The sequence below is a fragment of the Mchenga conophoros genome, linkage group LG3 (genome assembly GCF_057382185.1).
Source record: "Mchenga conophoros isolate Kocher_MC1m ecotype Shallow Benthic linkage group LG3, M_conophoros_male_GT1.1, whole genome shotgun sequence".
NCBI classification, from domain to species: Eukaryota; Metazoa; Chordata; class Actinopteri; order Cichliformes; family Cichlidae; genus Mchenga; species Mchenga conophoros.
In genome coordinates, this window is record NC_140528.1 from 60,928,608 (window position 1) to 60,954,586 (window position 25,979).

Below are 25,979 nucleotides of genomic sequence, written 5' to 3' on the forward strand. Positions count from 1 at the left end.
TAAGGCACAACAATTCTAATTTCCAGATTTCAGTTTTTCACAACATTAAGCTTTTTTCACCAATACCTACAGTAAATAATATAAACATATAAACAGTGCAAACAATTTCCAGTGACAAGATATGCTGTAAACTTTATATTCATTTTTGCTCCAAACGGCACAGGAGTCTCAGAGAAAACAGAACGAGGCATCTTCAACATATGTACATACAAGGCAGCTCAGTTTACCATAAATTGTATGGGTGTGCATTTATTTCTGCATATTTAGCAAAAATGTGACATTTCTTCACTCAGTGAGGTGATGGTTAAGCTTCAGCAGCAGTTTGCTCTCAAGGTTCTTTCTGTGAAGCTGTAACTGTTTAGCAGTGAACAGGAGTCCTGCATGACTGAGAAGTCCTTCACAAGCTCCAGATGCAGGAAGAGCTGTATTGACTTTGATCAACAGCTTCTTGATGTGAGGAAAGCCATGCAATAGATCCACACCTCCAGTGAATGGACAAGAAAAGGTACCTCTCCTGCTCCCCTGCTTCTGGCTTTCCTGACCCCATGGATCCATCATCTTCGTTGAATAGGCCGCTGTTTGCGCTGGCCTCATCCATCTCTGTGTCTAGGTGATGTCTGATGAAGTTGAGACCTGTGGAAAGATGAACCAACAACCATGAAAAGAGTTGGATGGACATTGCTGCTCAATCACAGCTGCCTGGTCAATGTTTTTCATTAGTAATTTAGCAAAGTTGATGGTGTGTGTGTGTGTGTCTGTGTGAGTGAGTGAAAGACACAAAGAGGGAGAGCAAGAGACAGATTTTGTATGATAAGCTTCATGTTATTGAGCACTCAGGTCGCATCAGAGCATCAGGCCGTATAGTGTGAGACCCTGCATCGTGACCTATGAACTTCTAACCCCTGAGATTTAATTGTACAGTTTGAGCAGGAGCTAAATAACGTTGTTGTGATATTTTGATACCATGGTAGCATTTACAGGATATTGCTTTGTAGTGAAAACTGTTACTCAATAAGGCCCATTTACTAGTTGTTTTTCTCTTTCTCTCTGACCCATGTATTGATGTGTAAGAATCACAGGCTGGTACCCCAAGGTCGAAAATACCACAGAGACGAGACCACTTCCTTACTCCCATCCTCCCTTCTTCTTTATCTCTTAGAAAAAGGCTCGTTAAAGGCCAGGTGGTTTGTTTCAGAATTCACTAATGAAAGAACTCTGTATTCTATGTCTAGGAGTGTATTTTGCTGGGATGATCATAAATTGTAGCTGAACTGATAAACTACACACAGGATACTTCTTTGCTCAGAAGGCAGGAAGACGTTTCCTTATTTGGTCTGTACCGGAACCTGCTGACACACGAACCTTTTTTTCCTCTATATAAGCTGTTGTTTGATGAATAAACCTTGAGTTGATTTTGGAAGAGCAACCTGAAGCAGTTTCTGTGTCATTTTGTTCTCCCAAGCTACTCCCGGCGCTGTAACTAACCTGCTGAACGGCATACTTGAGTGTTACTTTGAATAATTAGGAATCTAATAAAGAAAGGACAGAACTCTGCTTATCGGTGCTCGTGCCTTGGAGGGAAACCGGGACGGAGATTTTCTCTTCAAACGTGACTGAAAAAAATCGCACAGTGTTTGCCCAGCTTAATGCAGACTGTTTAAACTAAACAAGCTGCTGTTTCACATATTAAACCCTGTCAGCCGCAGTATTGCCTTCTGTTTTAACAGTTAAAGCAGTAGAGACGAGCTGTTTGCATGTTCGTGGAACTCTAGCGTCATTAACCAGGCTAGCTGTTAGCTTATAGGCTAACCAGCGAGCAGTTAACAGGACAGCCGAAGCTGCACAAAACACCCACAAACTTGTCTCACTACAACGTAGCGCCGAAAATATGACTCGCAGCTCGAGCTAGACACAGCGTCTGTAACATAAGACTGACATCCACTGACACCACAGCTAAAAGATATTTAGAGAAAACTTACTGTTTCCTCAGGTTACACGAGTTGAGTTGTTTCACGCTGAAAAGTTTGTTTGTTTTGGCTCTCACTGAAGACACCGACACTGAAGACATAGCTGTTCTTTTGTACTGCTTTTAAGCGAAACATCCTTTGTATGTGAGGCCAAGGCTGTTCATCCTCTTCAGCTCTAGCATAGACGACTGGCTCTGCCATGTTTCGTGAACGAATCGTTCAATACTCGAGAATCACTTTACTGACTCGTGAATCATGATTCACAAGCCCAACTGACTCACTGACTCATCCCTGTTGCTGTTAGCAAACTAATTCCATTAGTAAAAATATATCTAGCTTATAATTAAAATTGTGGGGGAAAAAACAACAGCCAGTTTTGTAACAAAAGCATTTCTGCTCTGAACTGGAAGAAAAAACCCTGAGTAGAAGCTCACATCAAGAAAATAGCTCCTCGGTTCAGAGTAGCATCACACTGCTAACATGCTAACAACACATTTGAGCTACTCACCCCCTCCCTTCCTGTGCTGAATCGTAAGCATAAGCGAATCACTCAGGACTCGCTCACCCCCTCCCTCCTGTGCTGAATCATAGAGCGAACGAATCACTCACTCACTCACTAACCCCCTCCCGGGGTGAGGCACCAAGATGGCGGCTTGAACAGTCGTGTTTTTTCAGGAGCTCCGAAAGACCGCAAAATTTACTAAGTAACTTTATTCTCTTTCCACTCGAACTATAACTATGGATGCCCAAAAGGTTATTAAGAATGCAAAGCTGCAATTTGTGCAGCTTATTGTGGAGATTATTGTGGACTTCAGGAAGCACACAGCCCCACTCCCCCCCATCATCCTGACTGACACCCCCATCACCTCTGTGGACTCATTCCGCTTCCTGGGTACCACCATCACCCAGGACCTGAAGTGGGAGCCCACCATCACCTCCGTCATCAAGAAAGCCCAGCAGAGGATGTACTTCCTGAGGCAGCTGAAGAAATTCAACCTGCCAACACGGACGATGATGCAATTCTACACTGCAATCATCGAGTCCATCCTCACCTCCTCCATCACCGTGTGGTACGCTGGAGCCACTATCAGGGACAAACAGAGACTGCAGCGTGTTGTGCGCTCTGCTGAGAAGGTGATTGGCTGCAGACTCCCATCTCTGCAGGACCTGTACACCTCCAGGACACTGCGGCGTGAAGCCCGGATCTCAGCTGACCCTTCTCACCCTGGACACAGTCTGTTTGACCTGCTCCCCTCAGGCAGGAGGCTCCGGTCCATTCGCACCAGAACCTCTCGCCATAAGAACAGTTTCTTCCCCTCTGCTGTTGGACACATGAACAATAACCACATGACTGTCCCCGCCACTGACACATGACCCTACGCTGTGTCACTGCATCATTTCATGTCTGGCACTGATCACCACCTGCACTCATGTATATATCTTTCTACGTAGCACTCATAATTCTTATTCTCATGTATATATCTCATGTATATCTCATGCACATATCTTTCTTTCTACATAGCACTTTAATTCTTATTGTTTGCACTGAAGCACCGCAGCAATTTCCTAATGTTGTAAACCTCAACATCTGGCAATAAACCCATTCTGATTCTGATTCTGATTCTGTCAAACCCCATTGTTAAGACGTCGTCGCATGCTAAAGTCAGTGACCATGGCTATGCTAGCACTGAAGCTGCCAACGTGGGCTTAAACAAGCGAGAACGAGGAACAGACTCGGCGCCGCCAACTCCTTCAAAACAACCGCCAGAGGAGAAAAGAACAAAATCTTCAGAGAAGGAAGATGATATCTCCAATAAAACTATTTTTGAAGCCATTATGGGACTTGACAAAAAATTTGAAGCACAACTGGAGGATATCAAGGAACAAAACAAACAAAGTGCAGCTATGGTTGCCAGCTTGGCTAAGGCTGTAGAGTTTAATGCTGCAGAGATAGTTGATTGCAAACTGAAAGTTGTTAAACTGGCAAATGCCAATGAACAGCTGCTTAAAGAAAATGAAGACTTGAAAAGAAGAGTGAGAGAACAAGAGCGCTACCGAATGAGGTGGTGCCTAAAACTGAAAGGGGTGAAGGAAGACAAAGATGAAAACATTAGAGTGAAGGTTTTGCAAACGCTTCAGAAGATTGCCCCTGACTTGAACTTAGAAGAGGCCGTTGATATTGTCCACCGCTTAGGGAAACGAGTTGATGGCAGAAACAGAAACATCATTATTCTATTTACACAGAGGCGAATTAAAGAAGAATTGTGGAGGCGCACCAAAGACTCTTCAACCTGCAAGCAAGAAGGCATCAGCTTCGCGGAGATGTTGCCGCAGGAGGACATACAAGATCGACAGCGCCTATGGCCTCTGGTGGAGGAAGCAAGACGTGCGGGTAAACGGGCCTACTTTCGTGGTCCACATGCCTTCATTGATGGACGCAAAGTTGAGGAAAGACAGGAGAACTAAAAATGACAAAAACTGAAATAGTGGAAACTTGTTCGCGGTCTGAGGAGCTCAGCATTTAGTACTTTTTTTTTCTTCTTTTTCTCACGTGGTGAGTGATATTCTGTCTATAGTTCATGTTGAATGTTAACATTTGTTTTGGTTCTTTAAATGTTAGGGGTTTAAGAGAATCTGTTAAAAGAAAAGCCTTATTTTTGTACTGCAAAGGTAAAAAATCAAACTGTATTTTTCTACAAGAGACTCATTCATCTGATAGTGATGTATCTTTTTGGTCAAACCAATGGGGTAGCAAAATCCTGTTTAGCCATGGCTCAATGAGGTCGGGGGGTGTAGCAATTTTATTCAATAACTTTCCCGGGGATCTTGTAATACAACGAACTGACTTGAATGGTCATTGGTTGATTGCTGTAATGAGAGTTGAAAGTTTGTTTTTCATTTTAGTCAACGTTTATGGATATAACAATGAAAGTCAGAATAAAATTATGTTAGAAGATATAACTTCAAATATTTTTGAACTTAAAGGTCGATACCCTACAGAATACATTTTAATGGGTGGTGATTGGAATATGACTCCTGATGAATGGACTGATAGATGGCCCTCAAGGACAGGTAGACCACAAAAAAATAACCTAATTATAGAATTTTTGATTAATAACAACTTGACAGATATTTGGAGAGTAAGAAATCCAGAAATTAAGAGCTTTTCCTGGTTTAAACCAAATGGAGCTTGTAAATCTAGAATAGACTATTGGCTAGGAAGTGACATCATTCTTAGCCACACTGTAAAAGTTGCAATGTCAAATGCACCTCTATCTGATCATTGCTTTATTGAACTGTGCTTAGAATCGGAAATTAGACAATCAAATAAAATAACTTATTGGAAGTTCAATGCCAAACTTTTGCAAAATGAAGACTACTGCAACATAGTCAAAAAAAATATAAAAGATATTATGGCTGATCATCTAATTGTAGGATATATCAATAAATGGGAATTCATTAAATTCAAAATTAGAGAATTTAGTATTCAATTCAGTAAAAACATAAGTCAAAAGCAAAGAGAATATGAATGTAAATTATTCCAAGAAATTACTTATTGCTGTAGTAAATATGATCTAAATACCCAAGAAAGGAGTAAACTTATGGAGTTGCAAACTAAATTAGATCAGCTCTACCTAAATAAAGCAGAAGGAGCTTTTGTGTGTTCACGGGCCAAGTGGATTGAGGAGGGGGAAAGAAATTCTTCATATTTTTTTAATTTAGAAAAGAGCAGACAGAAAAGAAATTTTATATCTTCTCTGTTAATTGATGGCATTGAATGTGACGACCCTAAAATTTTGGAGAATGAAACTTATACATTCTATTCCAATTTATACTCCTCACAGTTCTCCCAAGCAGATTGTGATGTCTTTTTTGATCAAATAGATAATCTGATCCCTAAAATTGATGAATCATTTAAGGAATTATGTGAATCTGACTTCAGAATTGAAGAGTTAGATGCATCTGTTAAGAAAATGGCACTTAATAAATCCCCTGGTCCAGATGGGCTTACAGTTAATTTCTTCCAATTTTTTTGGGAAGACTTACGGGAAATTTTATTCAAAGCTATACTGGCCAGTATTGAAAAGGGAGAATTGATGTCTAGCATGAAACAAGGATTAATTACATTAATTCCTAAACCAAACAAAGATAAACGACAATTGGATAACTTAAGGCCCATAACTTTATTAAATACAGATTATAAAATTTTCTCTAGCTCAGTTGCAACAAGGCTCAAACAAGGGGTTTCAAGTATAATTAGTGAGACACAATCAGGGTTTTTGAAAGACAGGAACATTCATAATAATATCAGATTGGTTTTAGACTTACTGGACTACAATGATCTGATTAGTGATGACAGTTTTATTCTTTTCTTGGACTTTTATAAAGCTTTCGATTCAGTAGAACATCCTTTTATTTTAGAAACACTAACTCGATTTGGATTTGGGGATAAATTTAGGAAGATAATAGATATACTGTATAATGATATAAATAGCTCTGTGTCATTAGGCTATGGCACTGGTAAAAGATTTAGCGTCAAAAGAGGAATTAGGCAAGGGTGTGGAAGCTCTCCGTTGTTGTTCATAATGGTTGTGGAGATGCTCGCAATTCTAATTAAAAACAGCAGCGTTGCCGGAATTGAGATTATGGACAATTCTTTAATAATTAGTCAACTTGCGGATGACACTACTCTTTTCTTAAAAAATGAACATCAGATTCCCCTGGTAAAACAAATAATCACTACATTCTCAAAAGCTTCAGGCTTAAAGTTAAATTTAAATAAATGTGAATTATTGGCATTAAAGGAGTGTAATTCACAATTACTGTACGATATAAAGGTGAAGGAGGTGGTAAAATATTTGGGCATCACAATTTCAAAAGATCACAAAGTCTTAGAAAAAGTAAATATTTTAGATAATGTTGACAAATGTAAGACAATCCTAAATAAGTGGTTACAAAGAGATATCACAATTTTTGGAAGAATATTATTAACCAAAATGGATAGTTTATCTAGATTTATATATCCAGCTTACTCTCTATCAATATCGAATAAAGTTATTAAAACAATTAATAGCTTGAATTTTAATTTTATTTGGAGGAATAAGTGCCATTATATATCTAAAGATGATTTGGTTAAACCATACATTGAAGGCGGTGGAAACGCAATTGATTTTGACATAATGAATGGTGTTTTGAAACTTAAATGGTTAAAATCCTTCCTAAATAATCCACACTCCATTTGGTTTTTTATACCAAGTAAGGTCTTTAACACACTAGGGGGTATCGACTTTCTCCTAAAGTGTGACTTTGAAATTACTAAGCTACCTGCTAAACTCTCTGAATTCCATAAACAGGTCCTTCTTTATTGGAAAATGTTATTTAAACATAATTTCACTCCACATAATAGCCCAATTTGGAACAATAGATATATACTGATGAACAGAAAATCTATTTTTATTCAAGATTGGTTATCAAAAGGTGTTTGGGCAATTGCCCATTTTGTAGATGAGGAAGGACATGTTCTAGGACATCAAGATTTTTGCCAAAAGTTTAATATCCAATGTTCTAAAAGTGAATTTAATCGGGTTATAAAATCCATTCCATTGTCACTTAAAAACATAGTTGTAAATGATATAATATATTCTGACATCTCCCCCAAGTTAAGGCAATTATATATAGATGGTATTCGATTTTGTGATGTTAAATGCAACAATAAGTTTCTTAGATCTTCATTAAGGAGGCTTTATTCTCCAAATTTACTTAGACGTAATTACATATTAAAAGATTTCCAAAGGGAAGAAATTGAAAAAATAAGAACTGATTATATCACCTTCCCTATCCCTCCTAAAGGGAAAGAAGTCCAATTTAAAATCTTGAATAAAATTTACCCGACAAATAGACTCCTTAGTGATAGATTCAAAATAGAAACGGGTAATTGTGTATTTTGTGAAACAGAAGAGGAGGATTTGGACCATCTATTCTTTTTGTGCAATTTTATACAAATATTTTGGTTGGATTTTCATACCTGGCTTTATTCCAGTGGGATTCAAATTACCCCATTTACCTTAAATATGATAATGTTTGGAGTGTTTTTGAAAGAAAAGAAAGCTAATTATGGTGTTAATGTGTTATTAATCTTGTGTAAGTATTTTATACATAAATGTCGCTTTTTTAAGATTAAACCAACACTGGCTCACTGGAAAAACGACCTAAACCTGTTGGTTAAATCTTTGACTTTAGTTAAAAAGAAAAAGGCTGCTTTTTTTGTTTCCTTTGTAGAAGATTTTGATTTAGTGAGTTAATAATCTGTTAATTTATGTGACCCCATCTTTATATTTTATTTTCACTATATATGAAAGTTGCTAATATGTAAGAAATGTTTATTCTCTGAATCTGTAATATATGGTGCATTTTGTTTGTATGTTTATATTACTAATAAAAGAAAAAAACAAACAAAAAAAAAACAAACAAAAAAAAAACAAAAAACTAATCCTCTCCCTCCTGTGCTGAATCAAAGAGCGAACGAATCACTCAGGACTCACTAACCCCCTTCCCTCCTGTGCTGAATCATAGAGCGAGCGAACGAATCACTCACTCACCCCCTCCCTCCTGGCTCACAGCTTCTTCTTCTTGGTTGGCAACCAATGTTAAGGCGCATTACCGCCCCCTGGCTCACAGCGCAGTGGATATTTAGATGAGAAAAAATATATTTGACACACTTAAGGAAAATACTAATAAAATACAAAAAAACAAAATAAATGTTTATTAAGCAATTTTGATAGGAAATTGCTTAATTTTAGAAATGTTTTTGCTCTTTTTTCTCTATAAAATAGTTTTTTGTTTTTTTTTTTGACTCATTCATCTTAGCAGTGGGATTTACATGAAAAGGGAAACAAATTAAGTTTGAGTGAAAATGAAAATTTTTTGCACTCTCTGGTCAACTGACTCAGTGAATCAAATGACTCAAAAAACCCGATTCACTTTGGTGAGTGACTCATTAACACTCGATTCAGTAAAAAGAATCAAATTTACCATCACTATTGCCCATGTTCAGAGACAGATTGTTGACTCTACACCAGTCCATTAGCTGTTGCACCTCCTCTCTGTATACTGACTCATTGTTCTTGCTGATGAGACCCACCACAGTCGTGTCATTGGCAAACTTGATGAGGTGGTTTGAACTGTGCATTGCTACACAGTCGTGAGTCAGCAGAGTAAACAGCAATGGGCTAAGCACACAGCCCTGAGGGGCTCCAGTGCTCAGTGTGGTGGTGTTGGAGATGCTGTTGCCGATCCAGACTGTCTGAGGCCTCTCCGTCCAGGATCCATTTGCAGAGGGAGGTGTTCAGGCCCAGCAGGCTGTTTTCCAATCAGGTACTGAGGAATGATTCTGTTGAATGCTGAACTGAAGTCTATGAACAGCATTCGAACATATATGCCCTTATTGTCCAGGTGGGTGAGGGCAAGATGTAGGGTGATAGTGATGGCGTTCTCTGTTGACCGGTTGGGGCTATAGTCAAACTGCAGTGGGTCCAGTGTGGGTGGCAGCAGGGTCTTAATGTGCCTCATGACAAGCCTCTTAAAGCACTTCATCATGATGGGTGTGAGTGACGGTAGTTGTTGAGGCAGGACACTGGGGACTTATTTGGCACAGGAACGATGGTGGTTGAGGCACGTTGGGACAACAGCAGTGCTCAGGGAGAGGTTGAAGATGTCGGTGAGGACATATGTCAGCTGGTCTGCACATTCCCTGAGCACTCTACCAGGAATTTTATCTGGATATGTGGGTTAACTCTGCAAAGAATTTTCCTCACATCAGCAGAGGTCAGACAGAGAACCTGGTCATTATGACTTCCTCACCAGCACATCATTCTGGGGATCAAACCATGCGCTGCGTGTCACCGCTGTCCTGGAAGTGGCTGCGGATTTTTCTGCCATGCGCGCACTTCGCTGCTTTGATGGTTTGAGACAGTTTGGCCCCCTTGTCACCTGCTCTGAAGGCAGAGTCTTGAATCCTTAGCAGGTCACGTACTTCTACAGTCATCCACGCTTTCTGGTTGGTCCGTATTATAATATCCCTGGAGTAGGTGACATCATCGATGCACTTCTTGATGTAGCTAGTCACAGATGATGTGTACTCCTCCAAGTTGGTCCAGTCGCCATTTGTTGTAGCCTCCCTGAACATGTTCCAGTCAGTGTGCTCAAAACAGTCCTGGAGAGCAGAGAGAGCTCAAGTAGGCCAAGTTCCCACCTGTCTCAGAACCAGTTTGGAGTGTCTGATGAGCGGTCTGTATGCCGGAATTAGCATAATAGACCAGTGGTCTGAGTGTCCGAGGTAGCTGCGGGGCTTCGCTCTCTGCGCGCTGGGAATGTTTGTGTAAACAAGATCCAGCATGTTTTACCCCCCGTGGCAAAGTCAACGTGTTGATGGAATTTTGGAAGGACTGACTTGCGATTTGCGTGATTGAAATCTCCGGCGATAATAAACAGTCCATCGGAGTGTGAGTTCAGGAGCTCACTGATCAGCTCGCAGAGCGCTTCCTTAGTATTAGCGCTGGGTGGGATGTACACTGCTGTAATGAGCACAACAGTGAATTCTCAAGCTACATAAAAAGGTCTGCATCTAACAGTCATAGGCTACGTCCACATGTACCTGGGTATTTTTGAAAACACAGATTTTTCTATGCATTTGCACCTTTCGTCCACACGTAAACGGCTTTTTCGGTCACTGAAAATGGAGATTTTTGAAAACTCCTGCCAGGGTGGAGATTTTCGAAAGTTCTAACTATATATGTAAGCATTTAAACACTGCAGAGAGTAAAATTTACGTGTGGATGAGGAAAACGTCCACACTGTGTGTCCTGCTGTGTAGACTTGCCTTTCTTAAGCTTAACATAGTTTCCTTGTGTTTCTCTTCACTTCATTTCATTTCATTTATTCATTTATAAAGCACATTTAATAACAACAGGGCGTTGACCAAAGTGCTGTACAACATAACAATTAAACAGTGACATTAACAACAACAACTGATAAAAATTAAAAACAGATTAGGATAAAAGAATTGGTAACTCTCCTACAGTTTCGAAAGCCAGAGTAAAAAAATATGTTTTAAGATGCGATTTAAAAAGAGTAACAGTTGGGGCCTTTCTAATGTGGAGAGGTAGATCGTTCCACATTTTCGGTGCCACAACTGCAAATGCCCGATCTCCTCTATGAACCATCCTAGACTTATGTAAAGTAAGGAGTAGGTGATCACTTGATCGAAGGGCTCTAGAGGGCGTATACTGCTGCACAAGGTCAGACAAATAGTCCGGTGTCTGGCCATTTAGCACTTTATAAGTTAAAAGTAAGATTTTGAATTTAATTCTAAAACGCACTGGAAGCCAATGAAGGGAAGCAAGCCCCGGAGTAATATGTTGGTGTTTCTTCACACGAGTCAAAAGGCGAGCTGCAGCATTCTGTACAAGTTGGAGCCAGGCCAAGCTGGACTGACTGACACCCACATACAGTGAATTGCAGTAATCCAGTTGAGATAAAACAAACGCATGCATTGGTCGTTCCAAGTTTCTAAAGGATAGAAAAGATCTCACTTTGGATAGGAGCCTTAATTTAAAAAAGGACCGCTGGACAACTGAATTAATTTGTTTCTCAAATGTAAGTTTGCTATCCAAGAGAACCCCCAGGTTTTTTACATGCGTTTTAACAGCACATGTTAGGTTACATAAGTCCAAATCTGGGGCATTGAAATTACAGCTTGGTCCAAAAATAATTACCTCTGTTTTATTCTCGTTGAAGGTAAGAAAGTTTGAGGCCATCCAGATTTTAACTTCGTCGAGACATTTGACTAACGATTCCATGGGCGTAGAGGTGTTTCTATTAAACCGAAGATAAATCTGGGTGTCATCGGCATATGAGTGAAAGCAGATGTTATGTTTCCTAAAAATTAGGCCTAGGGGCAACATATAGATTGAAAAAAGAATTGGGCCTAATACGGATCCCTGCGGGACACCACAAGTAAGAGGAGCTGGGGAAGAAATAAAATCATCAAGGCTCACGGAAAAAGTCCTCTTGGAGAGGTACGACCTAAACCATTCCAAGGGGATACCTTTGATACCACATTGCTCCAAACAGGAGATCAGAATGCTGTGGTCAACAGTATCAAAGGCTGCAGTTAAGTCTAGGAGCAGGGGCACGGCTGGGTCTCCTGAGTCAGTGATTAATAAAATATCATTAAGTATTTTTAAGAGGGCAGTTTCTGTGCTGTGGTGGGTTTTGAAGCCCAACTGGAACTTCTCAAAAATATTATGACTGTTTAGAAAGGATTGTAGCTGCTCAAATACAATCCTTTCTAGCATTTTTGACAGAAACGGTAGCTTGGAGACAGGTCTAAAATTAGCAAGAACAGAAGATTCAAGATTCGGTTTTTTAAGTACTGGCTGCACTACAGCGTGCTTGTATCCAGTTGGTACTACTCCAGAGCTGAGACTGCTGTTAAAAATAGTTAAAATGTCAGGACCGACTACCTTAATAATCTTTTTTTGAAAATGGGTTGGGACTGCATCTGAGGGGCAGGATGATATCTTTATGCTATTGCAAAGCTCTTCTGCCTCGTTAAGACATACAGCCTGTCAAGGTTCGAGTTTTTGAGGAGGAGACAAACGACTGCATGGTCCTCAGTAGATGTCAAAATGTCATGGTCCTGGGTCGTGTGACCCAGTGTGTTATGCTTAACCTATTTTGATGTTTATTGTTTGCTTAGGTTCTTTAAGGTAGTCCAGCCCTTTTTGTAATTATGTTACCCTTGCATTACGTCTCCCTTGCCCTTCGTGTGTTTATGTCTGTGTGTCTTGTACTGTCAAGTTCATGCTGTCAGTTATGTCACCTCCCCCTGTACTACGTCTCCCCGGTTCATGTCTCATGTTTCCTGTTTTACTTTGAAGGCCTGCATTCACTGTCTGTGTATTCAGCTCACTCCTCCTGTCCTGTCGTTAAATTCATGTGTGTCAGCTGCGTTCCCATGTGTGGCCACTTCCCCTGATCATCCCTCATGTGTATTTAGTCTCTGTGTTTCTTACAGTCTGTGTCGCGTCGTCTGTGTTCCCACCCTCCGTGTTTCCATGCCTGGTCTGTTGTCTTCCAAGCCATAACCTCACCATAGTTTGTTCCCAGTTTAGGTTTTTGTTTAGCCACGCAATCCCTGCTGTATTTGCACACCTTGTTTTCAGCCATATTAAAGGCTCGCCTTCTGTTAAAGCTCACTCCCGTCTGTTCACTTGTGTACGCACCTGGGTCCATTACACGCATTCTCCACTCGGTCCGTCACAGCGGACCGTGACACAAAATAGTGGTTTTTATTATACACATATATATGTGGGGAAGATGAGCATCATAAACCTTTCAGAGCTGATCTCCCCCGAACAACCATGTCACAAGGCTTTTATTGCAATGATGCCGTCAAGTCACATGATAAGTATCAGTCAGTTCTCAGAACTCAGGAAGTTCCCCTTATATGGCCTCCAGATGTTTCCACTCAGTCCAGCACTTAGAGAAAACCAGTGTGTGTGGTGTGTATTTCTATTCGTGTCTATTGTGAGTGTGTGTGTGTCAAACAGGGAGCATGTCCTGAGACGCCCTCACAGTTCTCCATAAGTGTGTGCGTGTTCTACATGACTATGTAGGTGCGTGTAGTGTGGACTTGAATGTGTGTACTCCGTGTAAGTGTATTCAATTGTTGTCCAAAACCAAATATGGAGTTGTCTTTAGTTGGCCTCAGCTCTGACAGCATTACAGTGGAATGTGTGGGGAGTGTGTAGTGCATGTATCTGCAGACCTCTTATTATTGGTCAGTTTAACATGAATATGATTAAGCCTGGAATGTAGGATTCTTCTGTAACCATACATGATAAATGATAAATCATAAGTGATGCAAAAGCAATAATACTAAGTGTGAATAGTAACACAGAGACAGTAAAATAATATTCCACCTGATAAGCCTCAAACTGGTCAAAAGTTGTTGAGGGGGTATATGTTAATGAGACATTATACAGCAATGGGATAGATGTAGATCGAAGCCTTTCTATCTTATTAATAAAAAACTGCAAGAATCTATCGCAAGTTTCAATGGAGCTATCTATATGGAAAGCGGGGGAGGTATTCAAGACCGATTCAATAACTGAGAAAAGAGTTCGAGGGTTATTAGAGTTGGTCTCAATAATGCTTGCGAGAAACTTAGATTTTCTTGGCTTTTACGATGACTTGATATCTAGATAGGCTCTCTCTCAGCAGCAGGAAAGAGACTTGTAACTTTTTTCCATTTTCGTTCGGCCTTCCTGCACTGTCGCCTAGCTGATCGAGTTGAGTCGTTTATCCACGGGTCTGAGTAAGCTGTTGATTGCACTGATTTAAATGGAGCGATCTCATCAAGAATAGTCTTACATTTATTATTAAAATTCAAATGCATCTGCTCAATGCCATCACCAAGAGCAGAATTCGACAGTCCTTCAAAGGCAGTGGAAAACTGTTCTGTGGAAGTTGGTTTAAAAACACGATACCATCGTGTTGAGGATGTAGGTTTAAGATGGAAATGAGATAAAAGTATATTAAACACTAATAGACAGTGGTCGGAAAAGATTGCATCACTTATTTCCAAATTAAAAATTGGTAATCCAAAAGACAACACGAGGTCCAACGTGTGGCCCTGTACATGTGTTGGATCCAATACATGCTGGATGAGGCTAAAAGAGTCAATCAAATTTAAAAAGTCTTTAGCCAGCTGATTGTGGGGGCAGCATACATGGATATTTTTTTTTTTTTTTTTTTTTTTTGGTCTGTCCCGTTTGGCTCTTTTGCCCTCAGAATTGTTGTCTAAAGGCAAAGAAAGATGCCCAACGGATTTACTTTACCAAACTGACCATCCCAGCCTTGCCTTAATGGTCCATTTGATTCACCTTTTATTGTTTATTTTATTTTCACTTACTGAATACGGGACAGACTTGACTGGGGGAAAGAAGGGGAGAAAGAAAGAGGGAAAGAGAAACAGCTGAGAAGAGGGACGGGGGAGAAGGGCAAAAGACAAAAACCAACAGAACGGGCAGAGAAAAAAAATGCATATATCAATCACCTGGGTCACCTGCTGAGAAAGAAAAAAGAAAGCAAGCAGAAGAGAACAAGAGTAATAGAATAAACAACATCACAATGATATATGGGAATATGACAGTAAATACTAAATGTTAAACATTATTGTGCAGCACATAAGATCAACAGAACACAGTGTGCTTTGAGGTAGGAGCCAAAAAGGGTGTAGTTTGTGGGTGTGTACACCTGTGAGCATGGACGCGCTTGTTTTTTGTTTTTTTAAAAGGTTCCATCCATCCATTCGCTTATCCTTTTCAGGGTCGCGGCTGGAGCCTATCCCAGCTGTCATAGGGCGAAGGGCGGGGTACACCCTGGACAGGTCGCCAGTCTGTCGCAGGGCCAACACACAGGGACAGACAACCATTCACACTCACATTCACACCTAGTGACAATTTGGATCATCCAATTAACCTATCCCCACAAGCTGCATGTCTTTGGACGGTGGGAGGAAGCCGGAGTACCCGGAGGGAACCCACGCAAACACGGGGAGAACATGCAAACTCCACACAGAAAGACCCCGGCCTGATGGTGGAATTGAACTCAGGACCTTCTTGTTGTGCGGCAACAGTGCTAACCACTGTGCCACCGTGGTTCTTTGTGTCCGGGGATGGGCGTCCAGGTACACACCGGCTCACTCCTTGGCGGCCGCTGATCGGGGCCTGGAGCCTGGGGCTCGCTCGGGCCACTTCGGAGGTGGGGTGCCCCCGGCCTCTCGGCCTGGGGCTCGGTCACTCAGGCGCAGCTGGCTGCCGGCGGAGCTCACGGGCGCGTCACTGCAACTCCCCCTGGCTTCTGCTCCGCGGCTGCTGAGTGAGCCCTCATCTGGGACTCTCCTCAGCTCTTTCTGGGACAGTGGCGCAGCTGCCCCTCTGTTGGTCTTCCTTGGTTTCTTGTGTTCTGGGGGCCTCTGGATGTCTGGAGTTTTGATCTCCTCCACACCTGCTTCATGCCCTGGAGGACGGGGCTGTGGCCCCCCACACCCTCTAGCATACATGGATATTAAAATCACCTACTATTAGAATTTGATCATAACTCGGGGTGATTCCTGCACTTATTACAGCAGTTCTGGTGAAATCACACTTCTTAGGCTGACTAAGGCTGCACAGAAAACGTAACATAGCAGGAGATCAGGGACTGTCATGGTGCTGCGTCTTTAGACCCAGCTTTAAGTTATAGACCAAGATTCATATTCTTCAGTATCCTGAGTAATTGGGCCTAATTTTTGCTTCATACATTTATGATACCATGTAATGTTTTTGTCTTTACACCATCAGGCTATAGTTTAGTTGTTGGTCATAGTTTGTTTATGTTCTGCTTCAGTTTAATCTTTCTTCTGTGTCATGGATTCAGCCAGACACCTCCAGAAAGACCCTTTATATTGGTTCTGATTAGTAATAAGCATGATTAACTATCACCAACCTACTTAACACTCACACATGATGACAGGCCACAGACTTCCACAATCTTATCTTCACCACATTCCTGCAGCCAGTCTCACACACAGAGACTAATATGTTGAGGTTGGAGGTGAATGATGCCAGTGCAGGCAAAATCCAGACATTAAAACAATTTTCATTGATCAAACTAGGTTTTCTTGTTCATCCTATTAATTAGGGTCATACTTCAATTAGAATTAAGCATGATTAATTATTTGGAGAATAGTATATAGATAAACATATAGATGTTAAATCCTCGTACTCCACTTTTGAGAGTGTGTTTCACATACCTTGTTAAGTCTTTGTCTCTGTGGTAGGTGTTCGTTACTCCCTGTTTTCTTTTGGTAACCTTTTTCTTATATGTTAGTGGTCAGCTTTACTTTCCCCATCATTTCCCCAGTTAGTCCCAGCTGTTCTTCCACCTGTTTCCTCTTCCTATGTTACCTTTTATGCATTTGTTGTTTGAGTCTCGCCTTGTTTCTTGCCGCATTCGACCCTCTTTGGTTGTGTGTCTTCTGTCTTATCTATTTAAATTTGTTCTGTGAGTCACAGAGAATAAAATCAAGATTTTTTTTTAAAGTTTATTACCATGTTCTGCATTTAAGGTCCTGCTCTGTCTGCCACACAGTCATCATATGAGAGAAACAGTAAACAGATTATTCTCTTTCTTTAAAAAACATGGTTAAAAAAAAACCTGCTGCATTATGTTGTCACTTTGATGTGTCTTTGCATTTAGCCCTCTGTAGGTTGATGATTTTCATTTCCAAGTGTTGTTTTATTTGTAATTAATTTATTGAACAATTACATGTAATAACACTTACAGTTTAATGAATATTCATGTCTAAAAAGCATCCTGGTCTCAAAGCCAGATCATCATTTGGTGCTATTATGATGGAAGAAAGTTTTTAAAGTTATTTTATTTTATTTTACAAAACAGTGCATAATCTCATTTTCTTCAATGATCTCTTTACTTCTAATGGAATTAACTCAGTTTTGTCACTGATCCAGTTGGTTTTGCAGATCTTGTTATTAATCTGAAAGAAACGATGCAGCATAATTCAGTCATTAAAGGTGATTTAGAACTGAATTAACTTCCTTTAAAACTTATTTGGGTTCATCGTTACAGCAACAAATCACAACATTTAAGCTATTTTATTTCTGCACAGTTACCCAGAGCTGTTTGTGATTTAACTTCAGAATAAACGGTGTCATCAGCTGCTACAGGAGCTGGTTTCCCTGCAAAGAAATAGTTTGTCAAATGTGATTTCAAGTACCTCTTTGTTCAAAGTGACGACTTGATTTATTTATACAATTTTCCTTCTTGTGTAAAACATTTAAAACCTAAAGCAAAAAATAAGTTACTTATTTTATTACATTACTTACCTTTGTGTCTCTTAGGTTTCGCTTTAATGTAATAGACCCGTGCGTACAACAGACTGTCATCTAAAAGAGGTTGGACAGATGAGCAGCATTAACAAACTTGAGTGGCTTTAATTTCCTTTATATTTCTGTCAGTTAACACCTACAGTAACTCATCACAGGAACTGACTGAAGGAGGTTTTGAAGCTCTATTGAAGACATGTTTGAAAACCTGTTTCTTTCTCTGCTGCTGTTAAATCTCATTTCAGTGTCAGATCACTTCAAGCTTCCTCCACCCTGGTTATTAAGGTCAGTGACCCTATGATCCAATGATATCTAACTGATGTCATTATAACCCTCTTAAAATGATGAAATAATGGTGTAGTCAATGTTGATTGCTTGCTAAATAAAAAACAAGAAAAAAAGGTATGTATTATTTTACTCACCGTTGTCTTTCTTGGTTTTAGCTCTATCGTGGGAGACCTGTGCATACAAACAAATGTCATCTGAAAGAGGATGGACAGATGATCAGGATAAAATGTTAAGTGTGGTAATTTTCATTATATTTATATCTCTGTCAGCCAACACCACACTGATCACATAAATCTATTGAAAATCTGTTAAAGATGAGATGTTTGTGTCATGTTTAAAAACCTTTTCTATGAAAACCTGTTAGCCCTCAATTCAGTGTCACATCAGCTCAACCCTGCTCAGCATGACCCTTCCACTAAGCTCAAATCCAAACCTTAAGGATCAGACTTCACTCACTCTGTTGACAACAGGACTGAAATTAATTCTACATAATGCTTCTAGGTTAAAATATTACAATTACAATAATAATGTTTATTCCGTAATCTGGCATGAGAAAAACAAAAAGTAATTTCATCACAAAAAAACATACCAAAATAAAGAAAAAACAATAACCTCTGAAATTTAAAAAACAAACAAACAAAAACATATATCCAAAGATTTTAGAAAATGAAGAAATAAATAGAATTTATGTTTGTATTTTTTTTTTTTTTTCTTTTGCCTGTCCCATTTGGTTCTTTAGCCATCAGAATTGTTGTCTGAAGACCAACAAGGATACCCAATAGATTTACTTTGCCAAATGGATCATCGTGGCATTGCCGTATTGGTCCATTTGGTCGATCTTTGTTTTTATTATTTATTATATTTTATTTTCAGATGTTACAGACGGGACAGACATGAGTGAGGGATAGGAAAGGGAGAAAGAAAGAGGAAGGAAAGGAAAAACAGAAGGGGAGAGGGACAGTGAGAAAGGGGGGGAGAAAAAAAAAATCTCCTGGATCACCTGTTGAGAGAAAAATAGAAAACAAGCAAAAAAAACAAAGCAACATACTAAACACAACACCATCGCATTAATCTAGCTAAGTGTAAACAGCAGTAAATACTAAATATTCAATGTTGTTGTGCAGCACGCAGGACAGATGTGCTTCGAAGTAGCGGCCAAGAAAGGTGTAATTTGGGTCTACGAGCAGTGAACACCCGTGTGCATACCTGTGTGGATCAGCGCGCTTGTATTCCAAAGGTTTCTCCATGTAACGATCTGCTAGGGAGTGTGGGGGGGCCACAGCCCCGTCCTCCAGGGTGTGAAGCGGGTATGGAGGAGATCAAAACTCCAGACATCCAGAGGCCCCCAGAACACAAGAGACCATGGAAGACCAACAGAGGGGCAGCCGCGCCACTGTTCCAGTAAGAGCTGAGGAGAGTCCCAGATGAGGGTTCACTCAGCAGCCGCGGAGCAGAAGCTAGGGGGAGTTGCAGTGACACGCCCATGAGCTCCGCCGGCCCCCAGCTGTGCCTGAAGTTTGTATTTTTTTTCTGTATGTTGATGACCTCAAAGTTGAACTGACTTTGTGTCACACTGGAAGGACCAAGTGTTCAGCTTCTTTTGTTTTCTTAGCTGTGTGGTGTGCAGCTGATTTCTTAAACCTTAAATCACACAGTCTACATCAGGGGTGTCAAACTCAAATACACAGTGGGCCAAAATTCAAAACTGGAACAAAGTCGCGGGCTAACATTAATATTTATTGAAAAAAAAATCTTCCTCCAGATTTAAGAATGAATCTTTTCTTATGGACTCAAACAAGTTTTGCTGAAAAACTGAATATGGAACAAGCAAAGCTTAATGCTAAACAATATATATATTAGCTGTATAATACCAGTAGGCCAGCTGTAATAGTAATTTGGTATGGCTTCGCGGGCCAAATGTAATTAGGCCAAATTTGGCCCGCGGGCCAGAGTTTGACACCTATGGTCTACATACTTCTGTGCTACTGTGTCTACATTACCATTTTTTGTGTCATCGTGGTCTTTGATTGATTCATAAACACAAGAATCACCTACAAAACAAGCCAATGTTAGATTAAAAATTGAAGTTCTAATGTATAGATTTGATTATTAAATCAGCAAACTCGAAACAAATATATTGGACTTTGAGTTTAAAAATGTTCAGTAAATAAATGAATAAATAAAGCAACAATAAAACTTGTCATGGATCAGGCTGACTTTGGAGAGTAGAAACATGCTGACTGTGTTGAGCTTCATCCTTGATCATGTGATTCATTGCAGAGCTCTGATTTGTGCTCCGAGTCCTGGTAGAAACCCGTGGAAGTAGTAACCCTGTAGATTTAATAAGAAACAAGGGATGCAGTTCTACTACTGGAGAGGGGAGATTTGAACCAACCTGACAAAGAATGAATCTGTAATGAATATATAGTAAATTGTTCTGGTGCAGAAATATTACATGGAGTGTTTAGGATACATCTGTGAATTTTATTATTTACATCATATTCAGTTTAATATCAGATTGATAATGGTCTCACCCTTTGACTGTTTGAAGCGACACAACAGCAGAAGAAGAAGAATCAGTAAAATTCCACAAACGAGTCCAACGATCAAAGGAGTGAGAAATGAAGAGCTTTCAAGCTCAGGTGCTGCTGTAATAATACCAGGTTTTAATTAGATGTATTTATACAGATTATCAACATAGGACATGGAGCGGCTCTACTCCCGCACGACGATATACTTCTTCATTGGTAACGCGATCCCGATATGTGATCTTGAGCAGCCGTCGAAGACAACGTTGTTGGAAAACGTCAAGTTGGCGGTTGATCTTTGCAGTTGATTTCCAAGTCTCCGCTGCATACAGTGCTGTCCGTTTTATGATGGTCTTCAGGAGCCACAACTTGGTTGATAAAGGCAGTGTGGTTGTCATCCATATGGGTCGTAATCGTTGAAAGGCTGCCCATGCTTTCCCAATTCCGTCATGCTCCACGTCCCCGTCACTGCTAAAAGTGCAACCCAGATACATGAACCTGTCCACCTCTTCTAGTTGCTGCTGCTGCTTCACAGTTACCGCTGTGTTTGATGGTGTAGCGTAACCAACTCGCATAATCTTCGACTTCTCACCGCTGATCCTGAGTCCTATTGGTGCTGCTTCTCTTTCCAAAGATGAGGTTGTTTTCTGAAGAGCCCGGAGTGTTGGTGCAAGTAAGGCTATATCGTCCGCAAAGTCCAAATCTGTGAACTGCTGCAGGGGATCACGTCCGGCGATGCCCATCGTGTTCGGTCCAATTGCTCGGCGCATGACATGGTCAATGGCGATGTTGAAGAGGAATGGCGATAGGACGCAGCCTTGTCGCACACCAGTATCGATGTTAAAATATTCCGTGATGCCTTTGTCTGTTCGGACGCAACAACTAGAGCTGCGGTACAACGCTTGGAACGCGGAAATGAAGCGGTCGGGTATGCCGTAAGACTTGATGATTTTCCAGAGCGTGTCTCGATTAAGGCTATCAAAAGCCTTTATAAAGTCAACAAAGTTCACGCATAGCCTTTGCTGGAATTCGAGGCTCTGCTCAATAATTGATCTCAGCGCGAATATTTGTTCAATGCAGGACCTTCCACTTCTAAAACCCGCCTGCTCCTCGCGTAACCGTTCGTCCACCGTTCTCAATAGTCGCCGAAGTAATACCTTTCCGAACACCTTCCCTGGGATGGAGAGAAGGGTGATGCCACGCCAATTATTGCAGTTTGACAGATCACCCTTCTTTGGGAGTTTCACGATGGTACCTCTTGTCCAGTCGCCGGGTACTTCGCCTCTTTCCCAGCATTTGTTGACCAGAGTTGTCAAAGCTCTGACCAGAACGGGGTCCGCGTACTTCAGGAGTTCCGCGGTGATTTCGTTGGCGCCAGCTGCCTTTCCACTCTTGAGAGACTTAATTGCCGCCTTTGTCTCGTCCATAGTGAAGGGGTCAGTGTCAACGAGTTCATCATTTTTGGCTAACTCATTGTCCAACTAGGGCGTGTCTGGGGTTGATTCAGGAGGTCTTTGAAATGTTCTACCCAGCGCTTATCTTGGTCTTCCTGCGTGACGAGAGGTCTGCCATCTGTGCTTTTAATTGGCACTCCTTGACCCGAAAAGGTGCCAGTGAGGTCACGCACGATCCTGTATAGCATTCTCGTATCATTCCGATCAGCAGCTTCCTGTGCCTCCTCTGCTTTCCGCTCGACCCCTTCGCGTTTATCCCTTCGACAGCTTCGCTTCACCTGCCGATCAAGGCGTCGGTACCGCTCCTCTGTGGCTTGCTGTTGTTCATTTGATGTCGTCTGATCCCGGGCGATATTTGCTCTTCGTCGTTCATCGATTAGCTGCCATGTTTGATCTTGGATCCAACGTTCCTTGAAGGTACCTCTTCGCCACCCGATGGCCTTCTCAGCAGCTGGCCGCCACAGCAATTTGAAGACACTCCCAGTGTGCCTCCAGATCTTCGACTTCTTCCAAAAATGGCAAAGCGATTTCAGATCTCAACGTTATATCGGTCGCGGAAATCGCAATCCTTGAGCTTGGCAACATCGAAAGAGCATACGCGGCGAGCATCTTGTCTTGTTCGTTTGAGCCGCAACTGGATCTTTGCCATAACAAGATAGTGGTCAGACCAACATCCGCGCCGTGTCGAGTGACTACGTCAGCAGTAGCTGACCTCCATTGCCTCAATATGCAAATGTAGTCGATCTCATTTGCTGTTAGACCATCCGGGCTTCTCCACGTCTTCTTGTGAATATGCTTGTGACGAAAGTATGAGTTCCCGACGCAGAGATTGTTTGCCGCACAGAAACTAGTCAATCGCAGGCCATTGTCATTTTTATTCGCGGACGATCCATGTGGGCCAATCACCTGCTCAAAGCCATTTCGATCAGGTCCAATCTGTGTGTTGAAGTCGCCCATGAGTATGACGAGGTCATGCCGGTGCACCTCGTCCAGAACAGTTTGAAGCTCGTCGTAGAAGGCTTTCTTGTCCATATCATCAGCGTCCTCGGTCGGAGCATAAACTTGAATCACAGTGGTTTTCGCATGGGCAGATATAAATCTTGCCACGATCAGTCGTTCAGAGATTGGTCGCCAACTGACCAGAGCGGCTACGGCTCATTCCGATAGGACTAATCCAGGTACTGCACTGCAGTGGTTTGTATCATATCTATCTAATAGACTCCAATTTGTTCATGTAAATGGAGAGTCCTCTTCACACACTGAGGTTAATTATGGAGTTCCACAGGGTTCAGTGCTAGGACCAATTCTGTTTACACTATACATGCTTCCCTTAGGCAGTATCATTAGAAGACATAGCATACATTTTCACTGCTATGCAGATGACACCCAGCTCTATCTGTCCATGAAGCCAGATAACACACACCAATTAGTTAAATTGCAGGAATGTCTTACAGACATAAAGACCTGGATGGCCGCTAACTTTCTGCTTCTTAATTCAGATAAAACTGAGGTTATTGTACTCGGCCCTGAAAAGCCTAGAAATATGGTATCTAACCAGATTCTTACTCTGGATGGCATTACCTTGGCCTCCAGTAACGCTGTGAGGAACCTTGGAGTCATTTTTGACCAGGACATGTCCTTCAATGCACATATTAAACAAATATGTAAGACTGCGTTCTTCCATTTGCGCAACATCTCTAAAATTAGAAATATCCTGTCTCAGAGTGACACTGAAAAACTAGTTCATGCATTTATTACTTCCAGGCTGGACTACTGTAATTCATTATTACAGGGCTGGACCAGGTGACCCTGAATCCTCCCTTAGTTATGCTGCAATAGACATAGGCTGCCGGGGGATTCCCATGATGCATTGAGTTTTTCCTTTCCAGTCACCTTTCTCGCTCACTATGTATTAACAGACCTCTCTGCATTGAATCATATCCGTTATTAACCTCTGTCTCTCTTCCACAGCATGTCTTTTATCCTGTCTTCCTTCTCTCACCCCAACCGGTCGCAGCAGATGGCCGCCCCTCCCTGAGCCTGGTTCTGCCGGAGGTTTCTTCCTGTTAAAAGGGAGTTTTTCCTTCCCACTGTTGCCAAAGTGCTTGCTCATAGGGGGTCATATGATTGTTGGGTTTTTCTCTGTATCTATGAAGCGCCTTGAGGCGACTTATGTTGTGATTTGGCGCTATATAAATAAAATTGAATTGAATTGAATTAATCCCACACTTTTAACGTGATCAGTGACGTGTCCCGCATAAAGTATGCTCTTCTTGTCGCTGACAGTTCGCCCACTACCAGTCCATCTTACCTCGCTCAGGCCTAAGATGTCCAACGTGTATCGCTCAAACTCGCGCAGCACTTGTGCTAACCGTCCACTCTGGAATAAAGTTCTGACATTCCAAGTCCCGATCCTTGTCCTTGTCTTTGCCGTAAAGAGGGCGCTGGGCATCAGGCGATGGACGTCCGATTGATGGCTTTCTTCCATCGCCGTAATCAGACGGCGCTCTTCACCGCTAACATCCCGTATTCGATATTTCTCTCTTGTCGTTTCTGTAGCGGTAAAAAAAAATTTATGGGGTCGGGTTGCTAGCCCAACCCTCCTCCTTTCTCATCCGGACTTGGGATGAGTTCTACGTGCTAATAAACAGCCTAAAAAATGTTTCAGCTCAGAAGAACATTTACATTTTCTCTGCAGACAGTGTGGTTTTTTTAATAATGATAATCATGCAGTAGATAATGAGCGAGTGTGGAATTAGATTCTATTCTAAATATTGTATAAAGAACATAATGAATAGTGAAAAATTGAAATAATCACTCTAATCTGTTGAATACTGGTCTGCGCTCTCCCTTTACACCTGTACACTCCATTATGGGGTTAATAAGCATATTTAACTTCCTGGATTTATTTTTCTTTGGATGTTATCCTTTCATACACACACTCAGTGTCTTCTCCATGGATCTCACATCTGATCATTATCTTATCACATTTTGGGTTCCTAGAAGAATAAAAAAAACTCACCCTTTTCATCAATCCTGACTGACTGGCTGTGTGTAGTAAACTGAAGGTAACAACCTCTCCAATGAAAAAATTGGACCAGTTGGGTTCAACAGTTAGCACAGCATCTAGAATCCAACACAAACAGATCATTAGCAATCCGAAACAATTTTATGTACTCAAAGCAAAATCTGTTCATGAAATGAAAATACATTGAAAAATAAAACAATGGAAATAGAAATGGGATGTGCTGTACAGTGATGAACTACGCTGAGAATAATCTTTACTGAATAAAAGAAATTTAAGAGAAAACGTTTCAGTCACCTCAAGCATGTCCAGTGCAGAGGAGCACTATAATAAAGACAGAGACATTATCAAACTAAAGACAAACAACTATAAAATAAATCAAACACGTGTGGTTGTACCAGTGGCTGCTATGATTTGTATGCATTAAATTGTCACTGTTGGAGAAACAAACCTTTCTTAGATAATCTAAGGCAGCTCCGCTCTGATCTGAGTCAGTGCACTAAAATCTAATCCAGTCTACAAACAACCATGTTGGTAACAAACATGAGAGTCCTCTGATCACATGACCTGAAATGGTACAAATGACTGATGCTCTGTTCTTCTTACTAAAACATGTTTATGGATCAGTATGAATCAAGCAATAGAAGTCAGTGATGTACTCACAGAATAGGCCCAGCTCACAGAGCAAAGTGGCTCCCATCCTCACATCCAGCAGTGACACGTCTGAAAACTTCTACAACTTTCTGTAAAGAGAGAGAGTGAAG

At 41.1% G+C, this 25,979-nt stretch overlaps 1 long non-coding RNA gene across 1 annotated transcript; it reads right to left on the reverse strand.

Moving 5' to 3' along the window:
• Positions 1-14,696: 14,696 nt before the first annotated feature.
• On the reverse strand, positions 14,697-19,654 carry LOC146579864 (uncharacterized). The gene is made up of 5 exons (XR_014890874.1): positions 19,415-19,654; positions 18,343-18,402; positions 17,921-17,980; positions 17,708-17,773; positions 14,697-17,571 (listed from the first exon to the last, which is right to left on the reverse strand). It is a non-coding gene; the product is annotated as an uncharacterized LOC146579864 (long non-coding RNA).
• Between the last annotated feature and the right edge of the window lie 6,325 nt (positions 19,655-25,979).